This window comes from Equus caballus, chromosome 1, assembly GCF_041296265.1.
Source record: "Equus caballus isolate H_3958 breed thoroughbred chromosome 1, TB-T2T, whole genome shotgun sequence".
NCBI lineage: Eukaryota > Metazoa > Chordata > Mammalia > Perissodactyla > Equidae > Equus > Equus caballus.
In genome coordinates this window covers 17,290,946-17,308,023 of record NC_091684.1, presented here as the reverse complement: position 1 = coordinate 17,308,023, position 17,078 = coordinate 17,290,946, and the positions used below count along the sequence as shown (strand labels likewise).

Here is a 17,078-nt window from a genome sequence, read left to right as displayed (position 1 = left end):
TAAGATAAAACTTATTTTTTCTTATATGCTCCTTTTGAATTTTCGTGTTCCATCTACCTATTATTAACTGATCTTTATTAATGTGTCACTCTGTTATTTGCGCATTTGTCAACTTTACCTTAATTTTTTTCCTCTTTAGTATTATGTTTTTAGATAGAAACAAACAAGTTAGAATTATTTCTTTAATGAACTGTTGCTTCTTTTCCTTCAGCTTTTTTCACTGTGGTAAAATACCCATAGCATAAAATTTGCCATCCTAACCATTGTTAAGTGAACAGTTCAGTGGTATTAAGTACATTCATATTATTGTACAACCACCAGTATCCATTACTAGAACTCTTTTAATCTTCCCAAACTGAAACTCCATACTCATTAAACAATAACTCCCCATCTCTCTTCCCCCAGCCTCTGACAACCACCATTCTGTTTCCTGTCTTTATGATTTTTACTACTCTAAGTACCTCATATTAGTGGTATCATATAGTATTTGTCCTTTTCTGACTGACTTATTTCATTTAGCATGATGTTCTCAAGGTTCATCCATGTGGTAACATACGCAGAATTTCTTCCTTTTTAAGGCTGAAGAATATTCCATTGTGTGAATATACCACATTTTCTTTATCCATTCATCTGTTGATGGACATTTGAGATGCTTCTGTTTTTGGCTATCGTGAATAATGGTGCTATGAACATGAGTGTACAAATATGTATTCAAGACACTGCTTTCAGTTCTTTTGGGTATATACCCAGAAGTAGAATTGCTGGTGTCTGGCCACATGCCCAGCTTCATGAACAGTGGGGGATAGCTTGTGGAGAGACCACAGAAAACACCCAGAGGTGGTGTATGAGACATAAGGGTTTATTGGGTCTTTCTTATGGGGAATGTCCAGTGATGGCCAGCTGGATGGAGTTACTGCTACTGCGAGCAGAGAGGGGGTTGCTTATATAGGCAGGGGAACAAAGGCTACAGGCTTGCCAAGAGAGACTGTCCTTGCATGGCCAGCATTCTAAGTTTCAGTAGCTCATGTGGAAGGGCTCTGTGTTCCCTCAAGATGTGATGTTCTTTGAGAGAAACAGTTGCCCCAGACCAGATGGTTGGCATGCTGCCCAGAAGAGGGCAAGAAGGACACATGGTTGTTATAGGGCACTTAGGTTATTGCCAGACAATCGTGACCCTATAGCTGGGTCATATAGTAATTCCATTTTTAATTTTTTGAAGAACCTTCATACTGTTTCCATTGTGGCTGTACTATTTTACATTCTCACAGTGTATAAGGGTCTCAATTTTTTCGTATACTCACCAACACTTGTAATTTTCTGTCTTTTGATAGTAGCCATCCTAATTAGTGCAAGGTGATATCTCACTGTGGTTTTGATTGCATTTCCCTAATGATTAGTGATGTTGAGCACCTTCTCATTTGCTTATTTGCCATTCATATTTCTTCTTTGTAGAAATGGCTGTTCAAGTCCTTTCCTCATTTTCGAATTATATTGTTTGGTTTTTTTGTTGTTGAGTTGCAGGAGCTCTCTATATATTGTGGATATTAATTTATAATAATTAATCAGATATACCATTTTCAATTATTTTCTCCCACTCACTAGGTTGCTTTTCACTCTATTCATAAAGTGTCCTTTGATGAATACAAGTTTTTTATTTTCATGAAGTCCAATTTGTCTATTTTTTCTTTCATTGCCTGTACCTTTGGTGTCCTGTCAAAGAAATCATTGCCAAATCCAATGTCTTGAAGCTTTTGCCTTATATTTTCTTGTGAGAGTTTTATACTTTTAGCTCCTATGTTTAGGTTGTTGATCCATTTTGAGTTAATTTTTGTGTGTGGTATTAGGTAAGGGTTCAACTTCATTCTTTTGCATTTGGATATCCAGTTTTCCCAGCATCATTTGTTGAAAAGACTATCCTTTTCCCATTGAATGGGCTTGACATGCTTGTCAAAAATCATTTGATCCCAGGGGCTGGCCCCGTGGCCGAGTGGTTAAGTTCCCACGCTCCGCTGCAGGCGGCCCAGTGTTTCGTTAGTTCGGATCCTGGGCGCGGACATGGCACTGCTCATCAGACCACGCTGAGGCAGCGTCCCACATGCCACAGCTAGAAGAACCCACAACGAAGAATACACAACTATGTACCGGGGGGCTTTGGGGAGAAAAAGGAAAAAATAAAATCTTTAAAAAAAAAAAAAATCATTTGATCATATATCTGAAGGTTTATTTCTGGGCTTTTTATTCCGTTGGTCTGTATGTCTGTCTTTATGCCAGTACCACACTGTTTTGATTATCATAGCTTTGTAGTAAGATTTGAAATTAGGAAGTGTGAGTCCTCCAACTTTGTTCTTTTTCAAGAATTTTTGAGCTATTTGGAATCCCTTGAGGTTCCATATGAATTTTAGGATGAATTTTTCTATTTCTGAAAAAAAATCATTGGGATTTTTGATAGGGGTTGCAATGTATTTGTAGGTTGCTTTGGGTGGTATTGACAGCTCAATGGCCTCAAGTCTCCCAATCCATGAACATGGGATGTCTTTCCATTTATTTCTTTTCTTTAATTTCTTTCAGCAATGTTTTGTAGTTTATGTTGTACAAGTCTTTCACTTCCTTGGTTAAGTTAATTCCCAAGTATTTTATACTTTTTGATGCTATTGTAAATCAAATTGTTTACTTAATTCCTTTTCAGATTGTTTATTGTTAGTGCATAGAAATGCAACTGATTTTTCATGTGTGGGCTTTATATTCTGATACTTTGATGGGTTTGTTAGTTCTAACTTTTTTTGTGTGTGGAATTCTTAGGGTTTTCTACATGTAAGGTCATATCATCTGCAAACAATTATGATTTTACTTCTTCCTTTCCAATTTTGATGCCTTTTATTTCTTTTTCTTGCCTAATTACTCTCTCTAAGACTTCCACTACTAAGTAGTAGAAGTGGTGAAAGCAGGCGTCTTGCCTTGTTCCTGATTTTAGAGGAAAAGCTTTTAGTCTTTCACCATTGAGTGTGATGTTCACTCTGGGTTTTTCATATATAGATTTTATTTTGTAAGATAGTTTCCTTTTATCCCTAGTTTGTTGAGTGTTTTTATCATGCAAGTGTATTGAATTTTGTCAAATGCTTTTTCTGCATTAATTGAGATGATCATTTGTGGCTTTTTTCCCCTTTCTTTTTATTAATGTGGTACATTGATCAATTTTCATATGTTGGGCCATCCTTGCATTCTAGGAGTAAATCCCACTTGGTCATGGTGTATAATTCTTTCAGTAATAATAATAATAATTTCCTTTTTTGTGTCACTGTTCACAAAGGGTATCGGTTAGTAGTTTTCTCTTCTTGTAGTGTCTTTGTCTGGCTTTGGTATCATGGTAATGTCGGCCTCATGGAATGAGTTAGGAATTGCTCCCCCCTCCTCAATTTCTGGAAAAGTTTAAAGAGGATTGGCTTAGTTCTTCTTCAAATGTTTGGCTAGAACTCACCAGTAAAGCTGTCAGGTCCAGAGTTTTTCTTTGTCAGGAGATTTTTGATTATTGATTCAATCTCCTTACTAGTTACAGGTCTATTCAGTTTTTCTGTTTCTTCATGATTGAGTGTTGGTAGGTTTTGTGTTTCTAGGAACTTTTCCATCTCATCTAGGTTATACGGTTCTTTGGTGTACAGTTGATTATAGTAGACTCTTATAAGTCTTTTTATTGTTGTAGAATCAGTAGTAATATCTCCACTTTCATTTCTATTTTTAGTAAATTGAGTCAGAGTTCTCTCTCTTTCTCTTTCTTGGCCAATCTAGCTAAAAGTTCATCAATTTTGTTGATCTGTTTGAAGAACCAACTTTTGGTTTTGTTGTTTCTCTCTATCATTATACTATTTTCTATTTCATTTCTCTGCTTTAATCTTTATTATTTCTTTCCTTGTGATAGCTTTGGGTTTAGTTCTTCTTTGTCTAGTTCCTTGAGATTAAAGTTAGGGTTTTGATTTGAAACCTTTCTTGTTTTTGAATGTAAGCTTTTATAGCTATAAATTTCCTCCTTAACACTGTTTCCACTACATACCATAAGTTTTGTTATGTTGTGTTTTCTTTTTCATTTGTCTCTAAGTACTTTCTAATTTCACTTGTGATTTCTTCTTTGAGCCTTTGGTTGTTTAATTTCCACAAATTTGTGAATTTGTGAAGTTTTCCTGTTGTTATTGATTTCTGACTTTCTCCTGTTGTGGTTGAAGAAGATACTGTTTGTGAGATATATCTTTTCAAATATAATGAGATTTAATTTATGACCTAAAATATGATCTATCTTGGACAATGTCTCATGTGCACTCAGAAGAATATGTATCTTGTTGTTGTTGGGTAGAGTGTTCTATTTATGTCTGTTGGATGTAGTTGGTTTATTGTGTTATTCAAATCTTCCATTTCGTTACTGGTTTTTCTATCCATTATTAAGAGTGAAGTTGAATTTTGTTTTACTCATTTTGAATTCTCTTTCTCCCTTTGGTACTTTTTGTCTTAATGTATATTTTGTTTTGTGTAAACATAGTTATAGTATCATTTTGTTAGAATTTCCCTGGTACATCTTTTTTCATTCCTTTACTTTTAACATTTTTTGTCTTATTATATTGTAAATGTGTTTCTTGTACACCACAAATATCTGGATATTGTTTATTTTATTTAAAAAATCTGAGACTTTTAAGTGACAGGTTTAGTGAATTTACATTTATTGTGATTATTGATGTATTTTAATTTTTTCTCCATCTTGCTTTCACTTTTGAAAATGCTTTCTCAAGTCATCTTCCCCCTGCCCCCGTTTTCTATTAAATTGTATGTGCTTTTAATATTCTTTAATTTTTTTTCCTTTCAGCAATTTAGGAATTGTACATTTTATATTTGTTTTTTAATGACTACTCTTAAGTTTTAATGTGCATATTTTTCTGCACCAACACTAATGTTAATCAGTATCTTTTTTTCTCCTGAATCATATAGGAACATTGGAAAATTTGAGAATTTCAGTTTTATATACCTTTGTCTAATTAACTCATTTTCAAACAGCTTTGCTGAACTATAATTCACACACAGTACAATTCACCTGCTTAAAGTGCACAATTCAATGGCTCTGCAACTATCATTGCAATCAATTTTAGAACATTTTCATCACCCTAAAAAGAAACCATGTACCATTAGCAGTCACTTCCCATTCCTCTTCCACACCCCCAGTTCCTAGACATTCACTAATCTACTTCTTATCTTTAGATTTGCCTATTCTGGACATTTCATATAAATGGAATCATATGATATGTGTTCTTTTGCAACTGGCTTCTTTCACTTAGCACAATGTTTACAAGATTTATCCGTGATATAGTGTGTATTAGTACTTCATTTCTTTCTATTGCTGAATAACATTCCATTGTAGGTATAATACATTTTATTTTTCCCTTCATTAGTTGATGGGCATTTGGGTTTTTTGCTCCCTTTTTGGCTCTTGTAAATTATACCACTGTGAACATTTGTGTACAAGTTTTTGTGTGGAGATATTTTTTTATTTATCTTGAGTATATACCTAGGAGTGGCATTGCTGGGTCACGTGGTAACTCTAGATTTAACATTGTGCAAAGTAGCAAACTATTTTCCAAAGGAGATGTATGAGGGTTCCGATTTCTCAGTATTCTCACTAACGCTTGTTATTATATATCTTTTTTATTATAGCTATCTTAGTGGGTGTAAAGTGGCAAGAAAGATGATAATTTGGAGAATCCAAAAAGGAAAGGTTTAGGTAGAGGAATCTAAAGAATATAAAAACAAAAGGAAAAGTAGGAGTTAAGCAATTGAAAACCAGAACAATCAAAGATGACCCTATAAAAGTGAACATGAGAGTGAGAAGAATAATGCAAAGTTAGCAGAGTGATCAAGATTTTGGGGAAATGAAACTTATTCATGTTGTACATGCAGATATTTCAAAAGAAGAAAAGAAGAGATGTAGCTCCCTACAGGGAGAGAGGTGAACCTAAATCATTAGAAACAAAATGCATACATCAAAGTGGCATAACCCAGAAGGAGTATTTGGTATAAGGATTTTTTTAAAAAAATGGTACAAGGACAAAGAACACTGAGAATAGTGAAAAATAAACAGAAGTCCTTCTTTTCAAGCTTATGATAATGGATATGTTAATGGAAGTTATGCCTGAAGGTACTGAAAATATGGATTTAGCTAAGTAGAAACCATAAATTACATCTTATTATATTGGAGATTTACTCAGGAATTTTCTCCATGACTTTGCTATAGAAGAAAACAGATATTTAAGTCCCAACTGCTCTTTTAAGCCAAAATATCAAATGTAGCTCGAGTAAAATGGTTATTGTGCAAAGTTTATTGTAATTTAGTTAAACCAATGCTGCACAGCTAATTTTCCGTGCTGGAATTCGGAACGCTAGAGGCTGGAATATAGTTCTCTAAGAGTGATATCAGTAACTCATTTTCACCAAAATATTGCTTAACGCCTCAAAATTAACATGTCCTAAATTAAACTTGCTGTCTTGGCAAACAGCCTCTCTTTTGCACTATTCTAGCTCAGTTATGGGCACCACTATTTACCTAACTTTAATACCTGGGGATCAACTAAATACACTTCTTTTTCCTTAACCCCATACATAAACCCTGATTCTTCCTTCTATCTATTATATTCAAAATAGTCAAAGTGATTTTTTTAGCTTAAATTAAATTATGTGACTCTACTGTTTAAAAGCTTCCTGTCACATTTATAATATAATTCAAACTATGACTTTCAAGTTCCTGTATAACCAGGCTTAATTATCTGCCTCATCTCATAATATTCTCAGCGAACTTACCATGTAACAGTCACTTTTCTCTGGAGGCTTTTGGTTTATTTCTTATCTGGTTTTGTTTTTACTCCTTTATGAAGTCCTTTTAAATTTATGTGCAGTAAAATTCCATTTTTGGAGGTATCCTCATGAATTCTAACACATGCATATTTTCTTGTAGTCATCAGCTCTACCAGGATACAGAACAATTCCAAAATCTCAAAGATACCTTCATAGGGCTTCCTTTGCTGTCAGACTTTCTCCCCACCCATAAACCTGGTAACCGCTGTTTCCTGTGCCTACAATTTGATCTTTTCCAGAATGTCATATATGTGGAATCATACAGTATGTAACCTCTTGAGACTGGCTTCTTTCCCTTAGCATACTGCATTTGAGATTTATCCAAGTTGGTTTTTGGTGTCAATAGTCTATTGTATTTTATTGTTAAGTAGTATTCCATTATATGGACATCACAGTTTGTTTAATCTATGCACCATTGAGAGATATGGATCATTACACTTTTTGATAATTATAAATAATGCTGCCACGAATAACATACATATGTACAAATTGTGCAACATAGAGACTTACAAGTTTTCTGCAAACATAAATTTTCATTTCTTTAGGATAAATACCTGGAAGTGGGATTGCTGGATCATATGGTAGATGTATGTTTATCTTTATAATAACTGCTGCTGTTTTTCAGAGTAAATCTATCATTTTGCATTGCCACAAGCAAAGCTTGAGGGTTTCAGTTGTTCCGCATCCTCAGTGCTTGGTCTTGTCAGTATTTTTTATTTTAGTCATTCTAATAGGTTATGTGCTGGTATCTTATCATGACTTTGATTTACATTTCCCTAATGACTAATGATATTGATTATCTTTTCATGTATTTATTAACCATACTTTCATCTTCTTTGGTGAAGTGTCTGAATTTTTTTGCCGGTTTTTATTGGCTTCTTTGTTTTTTTTATTGTTGAGTGTTAGATGTTCTTTATGTATTCTAGATATAAATCTTCTGCCAAATAGGTGATTGAAATAAGTATCTCCTAGTTTTTGGTTTGTCTTTTCATTCTTTTAACACTGCCTTCAACAGAGAAAAAGGTTTTAATTTTGATAAAATCCAATGTATTTTTTTTTTCTTTTATAGGTTATGCTTTTGGTTTCATGTCTGTGGACTCTTTGCCTAACTCAAGGTCACAGATTTCCTTCCAAGAGTTTTATAGTTTTACATTGTACATGTAGGTTTATGATCCTTTTCAATCATTTTTTTGTTTATGATTGAGAGGTAGGTCAAGGTTCATTATTTTGCATATCGATGTCTAGTTGTTACGCCATGATTTGTTGAAAAGACTCGTCTTTCTCCTTTGAAATGCTTTTGCAACTCTGTCGAAAATCAATTCACCTTAGGGCTTCCAATTCTAGGTAACACTGCATGAGCTATGGAACTCTTTTTATCTTCCACTGCTCTTAAATGTAAAACCTGGATAAAATGCATGGGCAGCTTTTTGATAATTCTGAAAAGTAGGTATCAGCAGGCAGATCAAGGAAGAACACTAGAACTCACAGTGTCACTGAACTGTTTGGAAATTTACTAGTTTTTCCCTCTAGTATCCCCTGACCTGAAACTCAATGCAGTTTGAAACCTGAAAGCAACTGTTGTGGTCTAGACAGGAAACATCTGGAAAAATTCTCTGGTTCTGACTTGTTGTGTGGAAAAGGAAATTCTTTAAAGCTCAGAGAGAGTAAGGGAGAGCCCACCCCCATTTTTTCTCCCTTTCCTTAATTCATTCACCCCCAATCCCAGGCAGTCCCACAGCAGGAGCATTGGCTGCAGCAAAGATGGCTACAAATGGGAAGCTGCAAAAACCCCATCTACAAGGGAGGGCACTCTTCCTTTGTGTAGGGTGGAGCTGACAAGAGGGCCACAACAAATGCCCTTGCTTTCCCCTCTTCTCTGTCCTCCCAGCAACGAACGTGGCACAATGCGGGAAGTGGGCAGTTCCTGGCTAGAGGATAGAAAAGTGGAGACCAGGGAACCAAAAAGAACTGGGAAATAGCAGAGAGAGAAAAGCCCTCTCACAGAGTTGTTGATGAACTTCTGAGATCACCCTTTAGTTGCACGTGTGAGGATCTGATCCTAAAGAGCGTAGCAAAGAACTAGAGAACTGAGCTAATGGTTAGAACTCTGCCCAGGCCCCAGACGGAATCTGCAGGACAGACTCAGATAGCACCGAAAAAGCTTTGGGTACATTGTAACTACAGCCTACACATGGCTAAAACAAAATATCTCTATAGAGATAGGATCTAAACAAGACCTCAGTCCCTCTGTGAAGCTGATATGATGCAGGAGAGCCCTGGAGTGAAGGGAACAGTAGGGCTCTGATAGAAGTGGGCCATTCTTAAGTTTCATTAGCAAGTCAAGGACTGTCTGTCAATGTTTGTGGCTTTAAGAAAAACTTTATCAGATGCTGGATCTATTAACTATATGGGGGGAAAGGTAGCTTTTGACTCCTACCTCATACTGTCCTAGAACTGCCGCAGCCATTTTCCTTCCTAAGAGGGAAACAAGCCAGAGAATAAAACTGATGCACAGCAGGGTGTGTAGTCCAGAGAATCAGAGGGGAATGTAGCCAGGGCCCTGATCAGACCAAACCAGGAAGTTATTCTTCCTTTTGACCTTCGGGAGTGTCTTAGTCTGCTTGGGTTGCCGTAACATTATACCACAGACTGAGTGGCTTTAATAACAGAAATTTCAAATCTCACAGTTCTAGAGGCTGGAAAGTCGAAGATCTGCATGCCAGCGTGGTTGGTTTCTGGTGAGAGCTGTCTTCTTGGCTTGCGGATGGTTGCCTTCGTGCTGTGTGTCCACATGGCCTTTCCTCAGTACACAAGCACAGAGAGAGGGCATAAGCTCTCTGTGTCTGGTTTTTTGTTTTTGTTTTTTTTTTTTTTGCCCTTGGTGAGGAACTTTCGCACTGAACTAACATCTGTTGGCAATCTTCTTTTTTTGCTTGAGGAAGATTAGCCCTGAGCTAACATCTGTGCCAGTCTTCCTCCATTTTGTATGTGGGATGCCTCCGTAGCATGGCTGATGAGTGGAGTAGGTCCATGCCTGGAATCTGAACCTGTGACACTGGGCCCCCGAAGCATAACTTTAACCACTTGGCCACTGGCCTGGCCCTCTGTGTCTGTTTTTATAAGGACACTAATTCTATTGCCTTAGGGCTTCACCCTATGACCTCATTTAACCTTAATTACATCTAGAAGTCCCTATCTCTGAGTACGAGCACATTGGGAAGTAGGGCTTCAACATAGGAATGTTAGAGGGCCTCAGTTCATCTATAGCATTCTGCCTCTGGTACCCCCAAATCATGTCCTTGTTGCATGAAAACTACATTTCATTCCATCCTGACAATCCCAAAAGTCTTAGTTCGTTCCAGCATGAACTCCAAAGTCTGAAGTCTTATCTAAATATCATCTAAATCAGATATGGGTGAGACTCAGGGTAAGATTCATCCTGAGGCAAAATTCCTCTCTAGCTGTGAAGCTGTGAAACCAGGCAAGATATGTGATTCCAAAATACCATGGTGGGACAGACATAGGACAGACATTCCCATTTCAAAAGGGAGAAATCTGAAAGAAGAAACAAATGGTGAGTTCCAAGCAAGTCTAAAACCTAGCAAGGCAAATTTTATCATATCTTAAAGACTTAAGAATAATCTTCTTTGGTTCAGTGCTCTACCTCCAGGTTTTCTGGGGTGGCAGCATCACCCCCACAGTGCTACGGAGTAGCCCTGCCCTTTTAGCTTGGTGAACAGGCCCCAACCCTACAGCAATGTGCCGCAGCCTTGCCACTCAAGGCACTGGATGGTGGTATCCTGGTCCCCTAAAACTAAAGAGGCCCCACCCTTTGAAACCAAGGAGGAACCAGCCTTACCCCTGTGGCCTGTGGTGGGAATGGGAGCCCTGATGATCTCTGCATCGCCTTCAGGGTCATTCTTCCCTTTTCTTAAAGGATAAAGCAGTTTTTCAACTGAATAGCCCTATCTTCCCAGCCTGTAGACTCCAAGAAACCTGACAGCCTCCCTTCATTCCCTCTTGCTTTCTCTGTCCCCTTTAGTTCAAGGTCACAGTGTCCCTGCTGGTGTAATCCCATCTCTGTTCCTCATTTCTGCTGAGATGGCTGATTAAGTCCTTGAGTCACACTCATCATCTCTTTATCAAATGGTCATTCCATCACACCCTCAGTGTTCTCTTAAAAGGCTTTCTCATGTTTTACAATATGGATAGGCTGAGAACTTTCCAAATCTCCAAATTCTGGTTCCGTTTTGCTTATCAATTCCTTCTTCAATTTGTCTTTCTCCTTTTGCATTTAGCTATAAGCAGTAAGGAGGATCAAAGTTTCATCTTTAATACTTTGCTTAGAAATCTCCTCTGCTAAATATCTCAATTTTATTGCTTGCAAGTTCTACCTTGCACAAAACACTAGAATACAATTCAGCCAAGTTCATTACGATTTTATAATAAGGATGACCTTTCCTCCAGTTTTCAATGACCTGTTGCTCATTTCTGAGACTTGACCAGAATGGCCTTTAATGTCTGTATGTATACCAACATTCTGTTCATGATTATTTATGTATTTTCTAGAAAGATGGAGGCTTTCTCTTCAGCTTTCTTTGTTTCGTTTTGAGCTCTCACCAGAATTGGCTTTAACATCTATGTTTCTACCAACAGTCCCTTCACAGCAGTTAAAGCCTTTTCTAGCGTACATCTCAAAATTCCTCCAGCCTCTGCCCATTACCCAGTTCCAAAGCTGCTTCTAGAATCGTAGGTATTTGTTACAGCAGCACCCACTTCTTGGTACCAAAATCTGTCTTAGTCTGTTCATGCTGTCATAACAAAATACTACAGATTTCTGGCTTAGTAACAAATTTATTATTACACCGTTCTGGAGGCTGGGAAGTCCAAGATTAGGGTGCTAGCATGGTTGTTTTCTGATGTGGGCTCTCTTCTTGGCTTGTAGATGACCACTTTCTTGCTGTGTGCTCAGATGGCCTTTCCTCAGTGTGCATACATGGGAAGAGAGGAAGAGAGAAGCTCATTTATGACCTCATTTAACCCAATTGCCTTCTAAATGTCCTATCTCCAAATGTAGTCACATTGGGTGTTAGAACATCAACATGGAGGGGGGACACAATTCAGTTCATAACAGGTTGTGTAAAATCCATTTAGTCCCAATATTGTTTATACCATTTGCCTTAGGGTTCTATTATTTGTGTTTGAAGTTATCTTAACTGACAGTGCATCCTAAGGCATATTAGCAGACATTTGGTCTTGTCCAAAAAGTCAGTAAGACATTTGGTCCACACCAACAGGTCTTCGTCATATTTGGTCCTGTCCAAAGTGTCCATAGAGATATTTGGTCCACATCAGAAGGTCCTTGATATTTATTTACAAGACCATTTGGTTCTGTCCAAAATGTCCATGAGACATTTGGTCTACTCCAAAAGGTCATTGACACTTAGTTATATTTGGTCCTGTCCAAAATATCCATGGAGACATTGGGTCCATGCCAAAGGTCCTTGATATTTGGTCTTGTTCAAAACCATTTGGCATGAACCAAATATGCATATGGATGTTTTGGACAGGACCAAATGTCAAGGACTTTTTGTCGTGGACTAAATGTCTTACGGATGTTTTAGTTAGGACCAAATGTCCTACAAGGATAAGGTATAGTTACCTCTTGCTTAACAGCCCTTAAAAAAAATTTGTACCAATTTATACTATGAAATATTGCTTTCCCACTTTCACCCACTAAGCTTTGTCAATGTTTCATCTTTGCCAGTCTGATAATTGAAACAAATAAATTTTTTTAATATACAGCTTTACTGCATTCTAAGTAATTTATTTTGTTAACATTTTAGTTGGTAAGAAAAAAATCCTTCAAGTGTTAGGAAGGTATTTTTAAAACCTTTGAGAGATATTTTCTGATATATCAGTTATTAGAAGGTAAATTACTTTTAAAAATAATATGTTTCTATATTTCAGCACAGTTCCCTACTTTGTAATATTTTTCAGTGAAATAAAAGATTAATATGCCTAAATCACCTTTTAAATATGTATTTAAGACTTGAATTTTATGATCAATTAACCTCAAATTGCAATAAAATAGTGACAATATTATCTCTTTTTGCATTTGGCCAACTAGATTACCACCAGAGAGTATTTCTTTGTCACCAGAAACCTGCAATATAACCTGGTACCATACTGTTACTTTTATTGAGTTCTTTTTAGTTTTCCCTAAATGAGAATACCTAATAAGTTCTGTGTTTTTTCACACTAAGAATCCTTTCCATAATGACCATTTTGTGAAGGTTAAAATCAAATTATTGAAATATCTCTCCCTGAGTTCCTTTTTTTATCCCTGTAGCTCACGTACTTGCTTTTGTATATTTCTTTTCTGTTTTCCCCTTTTGCTGTTGGGAGGATTTCACTGAAGGGTGTTGAACTTTCAGATCTCTGGCACTATTATACAGTAGATTTTTTAAACAAAACTATAGCCCAATTATTCTCCCCACCCCCAAATATCTATACCAAAAAGCAAAACAAACTATTGTGTAACCTAAGGGAAAGAAGAAGATCTAAAAGAAAGCAGTGAAACCGTTTTTTCTGTGACAGACTTGCTACGATGCCAGATTAGAGGATGCTAATGTTTACATTGCTCATAAGACCTTTGACTTAAGAAATATATTAGGGAAAGCTAACTGGAACAGATAAACCCAGAAATTGCAATCACTTTATATAATAAAAGTTTATTTCTCACTTATTTAAAGTCCACTGGGCAGAAGGAAACCAGCGAAAGGGACAGGATGGTGTGTAGGACGCTGCTCCACCAAGGATTCAGACTGATGGAAATTTTGTCATTCTTCAGGCTCCCAGGATTGTCAGTGGAGACTGGGATTTTTTGATAGTCACAAAAGGATGAGTGTAACTTTTCAACTATGCTGGAGAAACTTGTCAAGCGTTTTTGTTTGTTTGCTTTATAATGAACCAAGTGTTCTTAATAAACTAGTTTTTGTTTAATGTAGATTTTTTAACTGTAATTTTTATTTGCAGTGTGATTTATTAGAAATCAAAAACATTTGTAAAGTATTACTTTGATGTAAGGATAGTAATGCCAAATAAGACATTCAATGTCAGAAAAAAATTATAAGATGTTTAAATCAATTAAAGATCCAGTTCCATTCATTTAGCAAATGTTTAATGACAACTGCTATATGCCAGGAACTGAGATATTTTTTCCTGGGTTTTTAATATTTGTTGCAGATTATTAGAAGAATATTTTCTTGAACTATTTATTGATCTTATCGGTTTTTTTACGTCATAATGATCTCTCTCTATTTTTACTACTAACCTAATTGAATTAACATAGAAAGCATTTGCTGCAAACCCTTCAAGTATGTATTGCCTCTTCTAAAGAAGGTGAAATTATGAAAACCGAAAATTTTTACATAGGCTTTTTGCCTCATTATAAAAGTGGCTCTCTTCTCTTGAGTCACGAAAGTTAGATCAGAATGAATTGAAGTTCCTCATGGAGAAACTTAGCAAGTCTTCACCATCTTAAACTGAATCTCTGTCATGTAACTATTTTGGGGGAAGATATTTTGAATTACAGATTAGAAAACAAAAATACATTTTGGGGGGCCAACCTGGAGGCATAGTAGTTAAGTTCATGCACTCTGCGTTGGCGGCCTGGGGTTTGCAGGTTTGGATCCCGGGCATGGACCTACACACCACTCGTCAAGCCATGATGTGGTGGTATCCCACATACAAAATAGAGAAAGATTGGCATAGATGTTAGCTCAGTGACAATCTTCCTCACACATGCACACAGACACAAAGTACATTTCGGTATTTAAGTTGAATTTAATTATTAAATGTAAATGAATTTTCTTATATGTACTATTGTCTGCTAGTCCACACATCCTGAAAGAAACAGTTGACAACATTTGGTGTCTGAATTTAAGGGATGATAAAATTGAATGTATTTTTACATTTTAGCTAGAAATTAATGGTGAAACAAAAAAGTTGGAGAAAGGGGAGAACTTGCCATTTATGACTTTTGTAACTCAGGCAATTTACTTAAACTATCCATGACTCAGCTGTCTCATCTTTTAAATGAGTACATAACAGTATATGTGATGTTTCATGTGTGATTGTGGTAATTAAAGAAATAATGCGTGTAAAACACATAACATAGTGCTTGGTACATATTATTCAATAGATGTTAGTTGATTTTATTATTATGAATGTTATTCATGAGTTCAGTTTGGGTATGGTAGATTTGAGGTGATATTTATATCTCTTATATTAAAATTTCTAAAGGTGTAGTGGTAGGGCTGCAATTCAGATAAATGGATCCTTGGACCATATCTAAAGTATTAATTCTCGGTACCACATTTAACAGTTACAGTGTTAGCCTGGATATAACAAGGGAAGTGTAGCCACTATGGTAATAATTCAGACTAGAACAGGGTTTCAAAGCACGGTTGGTGTGTTGGGATGGGAAAATTTCTGGGGGGAGAGGAGCTGGCTGTGTTTTGTGGGATATTTACCAGCATCTCACTAGATGTCCAAATGGTGACAATCAAAAATGTCTCCAGATACTGCCACACATTCCCTGGAGGGGAAAACTCTCCTGATGGAGAACCACTGGACTAGAGAGAGTCAAGTAGGCTTCTTCAAATACGTAAAGAAGTTTTAGCACATAGAAGAAAGAATTGGCTGATTCAGTGTAACCCAGAAGACAGAGCAGTACTGATTGATAAAAGTTAGAAGGACAGCTTAATAGGAGAACATTTTCATAGTTTGAGCTAGCTAAAAATAGAATGTACTGACTTGTGAGTCACTAGCTTCTCAGCTATGATGATTATTTATTTAGAGGCTGGATCACTATCAGAGTTGTGCGGGGAATTTCTTTCCTGGGAGGGAGTCTGAACTAAATAATGTCTTAGATCCCTATAATGATAAGATGCTCTCATTTTGGCAGTATAATGATGTAGATTTGGAAATCATTCCAATTGAGGTCATAGTTGAAGCCATGAGAATAATTAACTCTTTCTCTCTGAGAGCAAGAGAAAATGACAGCATGGTATTGTGAACTGAGTTTTAAGAAATGCCCGTAATTTAAAAGAGGGAATCTGGAACCAAACCTACCTTCATTGACCCTGTAGTGTGTCAGGAGGGATGGAAATAAACCAAGAAAATAGAGTCTTCAGAAGGAATTTCAAAGAATGGATGGTTGGTATCGTCAGTTGAGAAGTGAAAGTCAGTTGATAGAGAAAAGACCAGTTTATTTAATTTTTAGAAAGTCATAGTGAGGAAAGTATCGTTTAAAATGTTGAATATTATATAAACATTAATCATTATTAATGTTAACATTTTTATTAGTATACAAACGAGTTGCCAGATTACAAGGAGTTAGCTATGACTACATTATGAGGAAATTGACATGCAGGTGGCTACTTTGACTACTTGCTCAATAAACTAGAGGACGCTACAGTGTCTCTAAAATAGGGTTATGGCTTTTATTTTTTAGGAGATATGGAACTTAAGCACTTTTGAAAATTTAAATTAAGATTAAATAGAAAAAGTTTATAAATATTAGAGGGAAAGATAATTATGTACAAAACAAAAAGTCACCTCAGTGGTTGGAAAGGTTAGTGTCATGGGATTTTTTTCTTGTTTTTAAATCTCCCATCTTTGATACTGAAGAACCGATTAGAGAATGGATATGGAAATGCAGCTGTGTGAGGTGGTGTGCAAGCTCAGAGACCTCAACAGATGGGGAGGAAAGAGTTGGAGGCTTATGTAGCTGGATTTGAATTTTGCCTCTATCACTTACTCCCTGTGTGACTATAAGCAATTTACTTTGAACTCTCTTAGCATTGGATTCTTCTTTTCTAAAATAAAGATAATATATCCTATCTGCAAGTGTTCTTATAGAACCAAATCCAATCATCAATGTAAAGTATCTAGCGCAGTATCTGGAATGTGTTCAGCACTCATTGGATAGGTGCTAGAATTGTCATCGTCATTGATATCATCATTGGAGGTTATTCTAAGATCTCTTCAAGGCAAGGAGAAAAAATATATTGAGGACTTGACAAGAGTAGAAAGTATCAAAATTTGCACTGTGTATGAGTGAATCAATTGATGAATACAAAAATTATCCATTAAGGATGAAGAGCAGGTGTTTTGTCGTGGCTAGTGAC

The 17,078-nt window shown here is 36.3% G+C and overlaps 1 protein-coding gene across 3 annotated transcripts in view; it reads left to right on the top strand.

Annotated features, from left to right (window-relative positions):
* Nucleotides 1–17,078, top strand: part of ATRNL1 (attractin like 1) — a 740,103-nt gene that overhangs the window by 345,481 nt on the left and 377,544 nt on the right. The window lies entirely within an intron of this gene.